Below are 13544 nucleotides of genomic sequence, written 5' to 3'. Positions count from 1 at the left end.
CACTGTTCTACTAGCGAACGGTGCTTCCTATCAGGTCCTTCGTCCGTACTTCCGGTCAACCCACGGCTCACCCACGCTGTCCTCTCCAGTGGGGCCAGGGACCTCAAAAACACAAAGGAACACACAAAAACAACTCTTCGTACAAGTATGGCTCAGATAAGTACCGCATCGGTTACTCACGCTTAGTTGTCCACAACTGTTATTCGCTACACTCTTGATGGCTCTGTGTTCACTCCTTCTCTGATGAAACTCCTCAATATTCCTTCGTCAACTGACTGTCCCTTTCTTCTCTCTTCCCCAATAGCACGATCCAACCAGCCTGGTTCATCTGCAAAGCAGCAACACAGCGTAGACAAAGTACACCACAAGCACACCGTTTGATGTCTACAAAGGTCTTTTTATACGCTGACTCTTCTCCTCGTCAGCCTACCAGCGACCGCTGTGCAAATTATCCCCACCTGCGCGCAATCAGGCTTAATTTGACTTCGGGGAAACCCCGGAAATGAAATGTGGAAGCCGGGTTCCGCCCGTCGTTCATTCAAAATGTGGAAGCCGGGTTCCGCCCGTCGTTCATTTAAAACGTCACCTGTGACACAGATATTACACAATACTCTGAAATTCCTTAAAAGTTCACATTAGATCAGGCATAATTGAAACTATATGCTCTACTCCATTATTACTTTATACTTTTCTTTAATAATAAATCGTTTTATTAAAGTATTATTTCATAACGTCAGCGCAATGTAACGCACATTTTAAAGATCGCACAGTTTTCAACCGCATTTCCTGTTTACCGTGGCGTCGACGTCATTACTGTGCTACTAACCAATGATACGCGTTATGGGAGGGGCTGCCTGTTCAGGTCCTCCCTAGGGTCATACACGCCCCGATCTGCAAGCTGCAGTCAGGTGTACTTGGTTGTTGCTGCATGAAGTCTGCTGCAATTTCTCTGAGGTAAGACTTTTTGGAAGTTATTTAACATAATTTTAATGCATAAAATACTTATACTCTGCACATATTAGATATATGTAAACTTCATTTAAAAGAAGGACAAACTGGTGTGACTGATATAGTATACGTAAATTTTTAAATGACCACAATCCCGCTTCAACAAATATGTAAATTAGCATTTGAATTTATTATTAAAATACTGAAGTCTTTCTAGATAAATTTGAGTAGAAAATCCATTTTTATAATTTATCTGACAAGGAGAATTCGGACATAAGAAATGAACTCTGCTCAGTTTAATGAACTTACTTAAACAGTAATATTTCGTTTAGCAAAACAAAAAAATAATATTTCGCAACTCATTAAACTGGTCTGAGGATTTGCCTCAGCAGTCTATGCAGCAGGCGGGAGTAACTGAGGGATCGTGAAGCTATTCTGCTAAACACTCGTAGCCACCTCAGCCAGTTCCTCTATTATACAGCTGACTGAGGTAATTTTTTTTACCAAGGGATAACTTTGTCTGGTACAGAAAACGTTTAAATTTCACAGAATAGAGAGCATTGCAGCTACAGGACACAGCTGGTAGTTAAACTTCTTTACTTAAAGTGCACCTGCAGTAAAAATATTTCCACCTCACTGTTGCACAACATTATAACCGATTTCATCTATTGAAAGATACTTTGTAGAAAATGAGTGAACCTTAATTATGTAATTATTACTCAACATTTTGTATCTATGATCTGTCTGTCTGTTATACAACTTAACAACTTATTGTGATTGTTTTTGTCACATTTAGATTTCTCAAGATCATCAGTTTGGACAGAATTCATTTGAAGAATTAATGTAAGTAAAAGTACAATATTGGACAGGGCATGGATATTTCTTGGGAATCAGTTTTGTTGCATTGTTAATGTCAGGACTGTCTGAGGGGTCAATTGGGGCCTGAAGTATGATAGGGATTTGTTTAGGGCTACAAATATATATTACAAATAACAAGTCTTTAAAAAGTCTTTACATTAAGTAGTCTAAACTAAACTTTGATATGTAAACGTTGTTATGTAAACTATAATAACAAGATATTTTATTAGATCACAATTCCAGTTTATGGATTTGGCATTTGCAGTCATTTTGAAATATAAATATAATGGTAGAGAAAACACAATTATCTGTGGATGTGTGTGATTAAGAGTAAGGAAAACTTACTTTTTTATATAATTGAAAATCTCAAAACAACCCTTAAAAACCAAATTGAGTTCTCTTTTGCTGCATCTTGCAAATATTACAATTTTAAATAGGCAAGGCTTAAAAAGGTATAAAAATAATAATGAACTTTCTCGATAATACAACACTGGCACAATTGGGCATGTAACCGTTTTTTTTACCTTAGTGGTGTGCCCTTATTCTAGTAGCTATGTTTACATGCAACCAATTAATCAGTTTGTAATCGTATTGATGGCTAAATCGTATTAAAAAGTCGTCATGTAAAAACCTTAATCAATACGATTGAGGTAGATTGGATGCAAATTTGAATCGTATTGAAAGGGGTGGTGTAGTCCAATCTGTGATCCGATCAGCAGGAGAAAAGTATGCATGTAAATGCGTGAATCGAAGTATTTTGTCGGATGCAAAAATACATTGTGCATGTGCACAGAAAATTTGTGCTCAAGTTCACGTCGTATATTTACCTCTTATTTGCTTTGGTTTGGCTTTGGGGTGGCATTGCCAAGTCCTCTCTTTTTTTCGTTCAGATTTGGGCTACTGTTTAAACTGTCTTTGCGAGTTGTTTTTTCTGCGGGTCAGATATGAAAGGATTTTGTTCATTAGTTATTGGTATTTGGGTTGTGATAAGTCATTGGGATGCTTTTGGGCTAATTTTGAATGTCCATGGGGATGGTTTTGATATGTGAAGCTGCCAACCCTGGCTGTGCGCTTGCACAGATGTTCGGTTTATATAAAATGTACATGAAAACAAACATTTTGAGGTGCAAACATTTAAACATGTTTAGGGTGCATGTAAACTGTATTGTTGTAACCTTTCATCGGATTAAATTCAGTCGGATTGACAAAATTTTGTGCATGTAAACATGGCCCTTGTGATGACAGTTTGTTCGAGGATAAGAAAACTGCCATCTAGGGTTTCAGAACGAAGCAAGAGCCATCAATATTATATATGTATTGTATGTTTATGTATATATACATTAGCAAGTAAATGTAATGGTTTTCTGAATAAATATACATAAATAACATAATGTGTCTAAAAATTATTACACAAGAAATTCAGATCTTTCATGTGTTTTTCAGAGCACTAGCAGGTTCCAATAAAGGCTGGAACAGAACAGACAGAAAAGGTACAGTATACTTTCTTTCCATGTCCGCCTTGCCTACGCACACATCCGTACCGCTTTAAAAAGTATATATTATTTACAGGACATTCACAAATTTAGAAAAAATGAAGAAAAGTAGCAGCTCCACCACTGCATTGAATATACTGTTCTGTATGAGTGTGCAACTCAGCGTTCCCACAACGCGCACGCTTGGCATCTGTTCCTCAGACATGAGGGCTCGCGAAGCACGCACACAGCACGCAGTCAACACATGCGTGATCACTAAACTAAGTTTTCTTTCTTGTTTAAGTGAACATAAACAGCTAGATGTGTCAGTATCAGTATATTAAAGCAGTGCAGTCTTAAAGCTGTTCTGGGTCTTAAAGTGACAGTAGCCTACTGCTTTCTGTGTCAGAAATGTTCTTTCCACCCAAAAATGAAAATCACTCACTTTTCTTAACTGAACAACTTTTGCAGCTGCACATTTAATTCATACAGTGAGGACTGTGCAGTGTTTTGTGTGTATTTATTGCTAATGTTAAATCATAGATTCTAATAACTAATATTTTTACATTTAATACAGATGCCTGAAAAGTAAAACAAGATGAGTATAGTGTTATGATAAAAAAAAAAAATTTGGTTGTTTGTCAGTAGCATTGTTGTAGTGACAGCCAAAATACATCGGCCTAGGGCTGGGCGATATGGCAAAAATCCATATTGAACGATAATGATATATATTTCGATGTAAGTTGTTAATGCTTCCAGCTTTAAAACATTATGCCAACAATGCTTGAAGCCACAAAAATAAGAGGGTTCATTTATATTTTAATCTGCGCCTCGTCAGTTTTTAGCTAGCCAAACCACTTCCATATAAAGGAATTCGTGCTACCTTTTTGTCCACAATTTATCATCTTTGGATATTCGTTGCCACTTCCACTCATTTTTGTTTAGTTTTTTTGCCGTTGTGTCGAGTTTGCAAAGTAGGAAATGGACTTTGTACTACTCATGTGTATTACATATAGGCCAATGTATTTTGGCTGTCACTACAACAATGCTATGGCTGTCACTACAACAATGCTACTGAAAAGCAACCAAATTTTTAATATTTCCTCTTAATCATAATACTATACTCATCTTGTTTTACTTTTCAGGCATCTGTATTAAATGTAAATATATTTGTTATGAAATTGTCTGTCAACATGATTTTAACATGAACCTTAGCAATAAATACAAATAAAACACTGCACAGTCCTCACTGTATGGATTAAATGTGCAGCTGCGAAATTTATTCAGTTAATAGTAGTGAGGGGTTTTCATTTTTTTTGTATAATGAAAATTGAACACTCAAGACAGCTTTGAACACCCAAGACAGCTTTAAGACGGCACTGCTTCAATATACTAATAAACATACAGCTGTTTATGTTCACTTAAACAAGAAAGAAAACTTAGTGAGCCCTCGTGTCTGAGAACCATATACGAGCTATACATGCTGGTAAACAGGCACGTCACCTTGTGGAAACGCACAGTCGCGGTGGATCTGCTAATTTTCTGTTATGTTTTCAGTTGATAAGATGTGCTTTTTGATTACTGAAATTTAATTTAACCAGAATCCAGAATAAAACGAAAAACACGGAATTTGAGAAAAAATTTAACTGAATCTGGGGAAAAAACAATAGGGCCATAGCTGTGCTAAAACCTGACTCCAATTGGCTTTTTTGAGGTCATTCAATTAAGGGTTCACATTTTTTTCACAAGCACTAAGATGTTTTTTGGTAGTTCTCAATAAAGACATTTAACCAAAATCCAGAATAAAACGAAAAACACGGAATTTGAGAAAAAATTTAACTGAATCTGGGGTAAAAACAATAGGGCCATAGCTGTGCTAAACCTGACTCCAATTGGCTTTTTTGAGGTCATTCAATTAAGGGTTCCCATTTTTTTCACAAGCACTTAGATGTTTTTTGGTAGTTCTCAATAAAGACATGAAAGATCAGAATGTTTTTGTGTAATTATTTTTAGACACATTGGGGCGGTTTCCCGGACAGGGATTAGACTAGTCCTAGACTTAAACAGTTTTAAGAGCTCTCCAAACTGAAAACAACTTGCACTTACATATCTTAAAATACATCAGTGGCCTTTGTTTTACCTCAAAATGCACACAGGTAATGTTTTTAGTAAGGCATGTTTGTTAAAACCAATTATATTTCCTAATTAAACTAAGGCCTAGTTCTGGATTAAGCTAATCCTGGTCCGGGAAACCGCCCCATTATGTTTATCAATGCCCTTGACTTAGATAAAGTTTAGATTGCATTTTATGACAAATTTGTTCAGAAAACTGTGAAATTCACATACCTTTTCTTGCCACTGTATATAAAGCCATTACAATGTTAATCTATGAAGCTATAAGTCTTCCACCCTAAAGTACCTGTCATTGTTTTTGAAGCAGAATAGCTTGTAGGTAACATTTAACCCTGGAGAACCCACGGGTCAAATGTGGCCAATGTTAATTTATTCTAAGAGAAGGGTTCTTGGGTTCTCCAGGGTTAAACTAACATGCTTGCATTTACCTAATTAAATAATTTTGTTTCTTTTCAAGAATCTGTCAGAAGAAATTCAACTACTGTTCGTGCACCAGATGGTGAAGTAGAAAAGTTCGTAAAAACTTCTGCAGCTTGCATCTGACAGAGATGCAAAAAGAATAAGAGAACGGGCCTGAAAACAAGCAAATTCAAGGTATTTCAATTGTTGTTAAAGGGATAGTTCAATAGATATTCTTTCATCATTTTCTCATCCTCATGTTGTTCTAAATCTGCATGATTTTTTCTGATGAACACAAATTAAGATGTTTTGCGTAATGATGGTAAAAACACAGCACATTGTAACCATTGACTTCCATAGTAGGAAAAAGTATTTTGAAAGTATTGTGATATATGATGAAGAAAATATTTTGATAAATGATGGTTAGCACACAGGTGACGGTACCCATTAAATTCCATCATATTTTTTTATTCCTTCTATGGAAGTCAATGGTTACAATCTGCTGTGTGTTTACCATCATTACTCTAAATATCTTCTTTTGTGTTCATCAGAAAAAATTCATACAGGTTTAAAGGTAGGGTAACACATTTTGAAAAATGCTAACGGTAGCCGCCTAGTAATGAAATCACGATCCCACCCTTAAGTCAAATCGCCATCCAAAGTCACGCCTCTTTCAAAACACATGAACATGCTAAGATCAGACGGTCACATTTCATGTCTCATTCACCAGTGAGAAAACTTTGCAGTACAAAGTGAATAACACTTCCAAAATAACCAACATAAACAACTGGTTTATATCAGAATTAGTTTAAGCACACGTTCGGTTGTGTAGACGTAGTAACTATATCGTTATGCTAATCCGTAAACGAACACAAATTTCATAAGCAACACAATGTTTCATCAAAGTAGAATATCTGAATCCATCTCAATACAAACATATCGCGTACCTACCTTACCAAAATAAACAACGACCCTTTCAGACCCTTTGCCTCCTGCAGCTGTTTGCATCTCGGGCTAAAGCAGTAAAGTTACAGATGTTAATTTGGGTTTTTGCTCTTGCTGATCCAGGCAGTTTTTGCTGTTGTTGTTATAAAAGATGCCTTTCGTTTTGTGGCTCCTGTACAGGTTGTCAATTCAGCAGAAAAGTTTGCTTTTCTTGCTGTTTACAGGCAGGAGGTGAGCGCACATGAACACGCATCTTAATACCAAGTGTAAACAGCCTCTTAACATTTACCCAATTAAACATTAATGCCTTCAGTCTATCTGATGAAGTAACCATGAGTCATTTTCTGTTCCCCCTCTTATCTCTTTTCTCTCAGTCTTTCCTTCTTTTAGGGTACACTTGAGGAGTGTCCAGATGTTTATTAATGTTTTATTAATGTAATGTTATGTTTCAAATAAACATGTAAACATACTGTATATTTTTCTTTCTTTTTTAAACACCTACAGTAAAGTGTGACACTTAACACATTACAAGCATCACAAACATTGAGGATAGAACTTCTAATGTGCAGTTTAACTTTTTTTAACTAAATATAATAAAAGTTTTTTTAAGAAGGGATAAGTACATGCCATCTTAAGGGCTAAGGTTATAAAGTATTGTTTTGTGGAAAAAACACTTTAAAAAAAAAATTTGGGCTAGTTTCGTCTGAGTGTACAGTTTAACCTGGCATGATTCTGGCACTTTGCTGGCAGTGTCGGCTGACTTTAAGCACCCGGACATTGGCCAGTTTTGGCTGAGTGTACAGTTTTAGCTGGCGTGATTCTGGCACTGTGCTGGCAGTGCCGGCTCACTTTAGGCACCCGGACATGGGCCAGTGTACTTGGGCCGATTCTGGGGCGTCATTCATCCCAGAGTTGGCCCTTTTCTGGCAGCCGGAACTGGGCCGTGGTTTTTTTTCTGGCCTGCCGGATTTGGGCCATTATTGGGCCAAACTGTTTTGGCTACCTGGGTAAGGTTGCCCAGAGGATCCTAAGGGGAGAGGTCAACATCTAATGATAACTGACAATGCTGACGAGAGATTGTTGACTCTGCGGGTTGAAGTTGAAGGCAAGTCTGAACCTATGATGACTGATACTGGAGCAACTTACACATGTGTAAGTCCAAATTATACTACACACCTCCACCTGTTTGAAACATTTTGAAAACAAACAGGATTTTAAGGAAAACTCCCAGCTGACACCTCTGACTGCTCCAGTTTTTCTGTAAGCAAAAGCCAAACAAGTGATTTTAGCAATATTAGGTTCTAAGCACACCCATTATTTATTGCCCGGTGTAGATTAAAATTGCAAATATCTTGTTCCCCTGAACTTATATTAACAGTGAGGTAGTTAGAAAAATTACAATGATGACACCACAAGCAAATGTATACTGGATAGGAAAATTTAGAATAGAATATATACATGATAATTACAAAATGGAAAAAGTTTGTGAAAGATCAAATTAATGAACATAGAAGGTACAGTCTGAATTTTTACCGTATTATGATGTATGACCCCTTATCCAGAACAGATCTAGAAAAAGAGTGAATAAATGAGAAGGAAGGATAGAAAGTTCCCCTGATTTCCTCACATATAGAATAGGGCCCCAAGTTACAGCTTCACAGATAGACACTTGATTTAAAAAAAAAGAAAGAAAAAAAAGAAGAAGGATTTTTGACTCTACAGCACATGTAACTATTTTGCAGGCAAATAATTTTTGTATTAAGATCTTTGCCATATGATGAAAAATAAAATAGGGAACGCAGTAAAATTCTATACTGCTCATTTTGGAAGAGAGGAGAAACAAGAAAGTTGTGTGCACCATGGTTCTGGCGGTAGTTGCAACTGATAAGATAGAGATGCTTTGGCAGTCATCCCAGAAGTACAGGCAGGCCTAACATCAGAAATAGAGCAGCTGATTCAAACTAATTTATTGAAAAGCTAAAACATATGTGAGTTTAACAAAATTTTGCAAAATCCGTAAGAATTAAAATAGAAAACAAGAGGTATCCATTTGACAGGACAATAAAATGTATTAGAAGCACTATTGAGGCATTAGGAGTTTTTAGTAGAAACATCAAGCTATTGTAAAACACCAATATTTTCTGCAGCTAAAGCTTTTATTTTTGTTCATGATTAAAGAAATATAAATGATGTATTTGAAGATTGGCCAGCATAAGTTCCAGATCCACACACACTGTTAACGAGTATCCCTCCGGAAGTAAAATGTTTAAATTAAATTGACTTATGCTCTGCTTTCTATAGTATTTAACTGGACGAGAAATGCAGAAACTTCACATTTACCTGCGAAGGTAAACAACTCACTTATTCTAGGACAATGTGCTATTCCAATATGTGGATGACCTATAAATTTACTATCCCACACTTAACCCCTGCTGTAGAGATTATAAAAGTATTAAATAAATTATATGAGGGGGGAGGCACAAAGCCTATAGAGCTAAATTACAACATTGTTAAACATAGGTTAAATATTTGATAAGATTAATTACATATAATACTGAAATTATGACCCAGCAAATTAGAAGTCATAAGCAATGCACTATACCCCGATTGTTCTCGCCCACAATTATCTTGAGAAGCAAGGTCGAAACAACTGATAAACAAGAGTACTTCATTTTAGATTAGAGAATTCGTCCAGCTGTACTTCGCTACATTAACAATAAGGTATGTGCAAGCTAGGGCGAGGCCATGAAAACCAATAAGCAGAATATATCATTTTAGATATGAGGCAGGATGCAGCTGCACTTCTGCTGCATCAAACAAATAAAATTAATTGTGGCAGACCGAGACCAATGAGAAGAATATACGTCATCTCAGATAAGAAGTGTTTGATCTTACTGTATTAAAATGGAGTCAGTTGTTGGGAGGGCAGATGATCTTTTAGCATCTCTATGAGGGGTATTGATTGTCTCACTTTGTTGGCTCGAGCGAATAAAGTAATGTTTGTTTGGCACCTGGAACCTTTGTCTCCTGAGTATTTTTTCTTATGAAGATTCAAGCTAAGACTTTTTGCCACAACAGTCTTGGTAGTAGTGTGTTCTTAACCCTTAAGAGATCAGGGACATTTGTAGGGACATTTTGTGCCATTTTGATTTTTAAAACATCTTGACTGTGATGATTAAATATTGCCCAAAATTGCCAGAGGTTAATCAATTTTGGACCCCAGGGAGTTAATCTTAACATATTGGCATATAAAGGGTTATTTTTTCACAAATTTAATTAATATTCGATATGTATGTTTCAGGCAGAAGTAGTTTTAAAAGATTTAATCGTTTTAAAAGTGGAAAAAAATTATTGATGTATGATATTTTTAGAGCAGTATTTGGTGTCATTTTGTGGCTTTAGGATAACAAGTGTGAGTTTTGTATAAAATGTTGCTACCAATCTTTGACCCATCCCAGGGTCTAATAATGATAATAATAATAATCACATGGTAGTTCTAAAGTGCTTTTTGGAAAATATTTAGTTTTTTTTCTGTTAAAAAACATGTGTTAAAAAAACAAGGGTTAAAATTTCCACAAATTTAATTTGATATGTATGTTTCATGAAGAAGTAGTTTTAAAAGACTGAATAGTTTAAAATGGAATAAAATATTGACATACACTCTAACAAACGGGTTAAAATGAACCCAACTTGGGTTGTTTTGCAACCCAACGCTGGGTTAAATATGGACCAACCCAATGCTGGGTTATTTTAACCCAACAAGTTGGGTTGTACAATCAACCCAACTCGTTGGGTTGATTTTTTTAACCCATCTGTTGGGTAGAAATAACTTTTTGTTGGGTTGAAACAACCCAATGTTTGGTTAATGTGTTTAAAGCTGAAATTTTGTGGTTTAAATTGCTTTCATACCTTTCATTGTGGTGTCTATAAATAACAAAGCATAGATTTAATTGAAAAAAGCATATTTATTGCACATGAACAATAAAAGAGTACATAGCCCTACACAAACAATCAACTTTCTGATAAAAAAATATATTAGTATTATATCTCACAATCTAAAATGACAGATACCCAGTTAACATTACAATTAGATCAAGTAAAAAGTTGTACAAGTAAGGGATAATGTATTGGCAGCATGTCATCACAGAAAAAAGCCCCAACAGTTTCTTCAGGACAAATGTCACGAACATTGGTTTAATAATTTGTAAATTTAATGTCGGATATGTAATTAATAGACATTGATATTTAATTTTTGTGTAATATAAAACTGTACCTGTCAAAATGATTTGCAGCATTGGAGTTTTTAGCAGTAGTAGAATGTCACGACTGGCCAATCAGAATCTAGCATTTTAGAGAACCGTGTAATAAGAAATGGTTAATATAACACATAAGATCAACACCAAGTTGCACAAACAGTCAATATATGATCAACATGAGTTATCACCTTAGCATGACAAATAACTACACAGACTTCTTATAGAAAGGGATTCCGTTCTTGGGAGTTTGTAAACAACAGTCAAAAACACCCACACTGATGCGCACTGCTTAGTAAAATTAATGTCCAAAACATAAAAAAAGTTTAAAACATGACAAGATCACCAAGGAGGGTGTATTGCTGGAGTGACTGTCTGTCAAAAACAACGAAGGCTTGATGGCAGAGATCGCCATCTTCCAATCCAAGGACAAATGGGAATGGTTTTGTCACCTCAGCCTCTCAGAAGAATGCAACCATGTTGGTCCCAACCTGTTGAAAACAGACGAAACACTTGTTAGAATGCAGGCAAAGACTCTAAATGCATGATGCAGCATTATTATACAAAACCAAACAATTAATATTTCATACACACAAATGTAGTATCTGGTTTAATTGTAATGAAATTTATAAATTTCTGTTTTATTTCAATAACCTTACAATATACTCTTTGTTCATGCCAATTACTCAGATTCACAGTAATTTCAGATTCTGCCACGTCACTTTACCTGGCAGTAAGCCCAATTTTTTAGATTTTGCAACAACCTGCATACTTGCCCTTATTATTTAATATAGCCAACACTTTATTAGCATATATTATGTAATGAATACAGGGCTGGACATTAACGTTTGTCCCTAAAGTTAATGTTTTAGAGTTGCGAGTGAAAGACAATTTTTCTTGTCCGAGTTTTTACTCTATTCCTACTTGTAAACATGTCTTCTTGCTAGTTTACAAACAAAATATTAAATGTTTTAGGTTGCTTGCAAAGCAAAGTGTGCAATACTTCCATTACTTACATAGACTTAAGATTTTCTTCCCACTTTTGTAGACAGGAGTTGGAATATCATCATGGGGTTCTGTAGAGATTAATGTTTAGTTTAAATTGGTAACTTTATTGTCATAATACTCAGCAAACAACTATTGTATTCCCAAGTAGGGCTGGGCGATATGGGGTGAAATTATATCTCGATATATTTTCTATATCTCGGTGGGCGATATATATCTCGATAGGCTTTGCGTGAAAAATACCCTCCCCAAAAAACTACTGCAAAACATATGTCAAAATCCATAAGGTCTTTTATTTTTTGAAGTGCAAAGAGGTAGTTCACATAGGAACAAAGTGCTTCTGAAACATTTAAATGGATAGTTTACCCCAAAATGAAAATTCAGGCACCATTTACTCACCCTCATGTTGTTACAAACCTGTATAAATTTCTTTGTTCTTATGAACACAGTAACCAAACCATTCGTGTACCCCATTTACTTCTATAGCATTCGTTTTTTTCTACTATGGAAGTGAATGGGGTCCACTAACGGTTTGGTTACAAACATTCTTCAAATTATCTTCCTGTGTGTTCATCAGAACAAAGAAATGTAAGCGGGTTTTTAACAACATAAGGGTGAGTAAATAATGACAGAATTTTCCTTTTTTTTAAATTATACTTTAACTATAAAATAAAAAAAATTATATATTGTCTTCTTTTTATTCAAAAATAAAACAACTCAACTTAAGATATTAAGTTTTTCTGAAAACCCTAAGGAGATAAGGGTATTTATCCTGGAATAACATTTTTAGGAGTAAATGGGTTAAATATGAGAGAAAACACTGTTGTTGTTACAAATAAAACTACAGAACACGTGCGCTTGCATACCGCATCATAGGGAGAGAGAAAGCTCTCACATCAAGAAAACGTGTGTGTGTGAAGCACTACTGCTAACCTTAGTTTAGTCGTGATAAACAAAATAAGTCGTCTTCTCTGTCAGTAACATCCGTGACTGACGACATTTACGCGAAAAAAAGTTTACGGAGAAACGGACATTAACTGTGCATTTACACCAGCGGAAGAGGCGGCAAGCACGGATGATTTACATGTTAAGTCAATGCAAACACGCGATTAGGCATCCTGCGGCGCGGTACACGCGGTAGCCGCGGCGCGGATGGCGCGGAACGCGTGGAAGCCGCGGGGCGTTCCGCGCTAATTAAGCGTTGCCGCGGGAAACGCGCGAGTTCAAAAATCTGAACTTTGGTGGAATTCCGCGCCACGTTAACCAATCAGGAGCTTGCTGTAGTAGTGACATGATTACAGGAAGCGAGCGGAGTTGTGTAGTCTCCGCGGAGTCGCAGAAGCCCCTCCCATGACGCGGATTTCCGCGTGAATTTCTCGAATGACTAGAATTTCACCCGCGGCTTCCACGCGAGAATGAAGCGAGTGAACTCAAATGTTCAAGCGTCCAACTACGCGCGAATAGCGCGTTTTTGCCGCCTCTTCCGCGGGTGGTGTGAATGCACAGTAAAGCACTGCCACCTTTTCACTGT

At 36.3% G+C, this 13544-nt stretch overlaps 1 long non-coding RNA gene across 1 annotated transcript; it reads left to right on the top strand.

Annotated features, from left to right (window-relative positions):
• Positions 1-914: 914 nt before the first annotated feature.
• On the top strand, positions 915-5995 carry LOC135734343 (uncharacterized). The gene is made up of 4 exons (XR_010527280.1): positions 915-954; positions 1745-1791; positions 3250-3296; positions 5869-5995. It is a non-coding gene; the product is annotated as an uncharacterized lncRNA (long non-coding RNA).
• The last annotated feature ends 7549 nt before the right edge of the window (positions 5996-13544 follow it).

The sequence above is a fragment of the Paramisgurnus dabryanus genome, chromosome 7 (assembly GCF_030506205.2).
Source record: "Paramisgurnus dabryanus chromosome 7, PD_genome_1.1, whole genome shotgun sequence".
NCBI classification, from domain to species: Eukaryota; Metazoa; Chordata; class Actinopteri; order Cypriniformes; family Cobitidae; genus Paramisgurnus; species Paramisgurnus dabryanus.
This window is presented reverse-complemented; position numbering and strand designations above follow the sequence as displayed.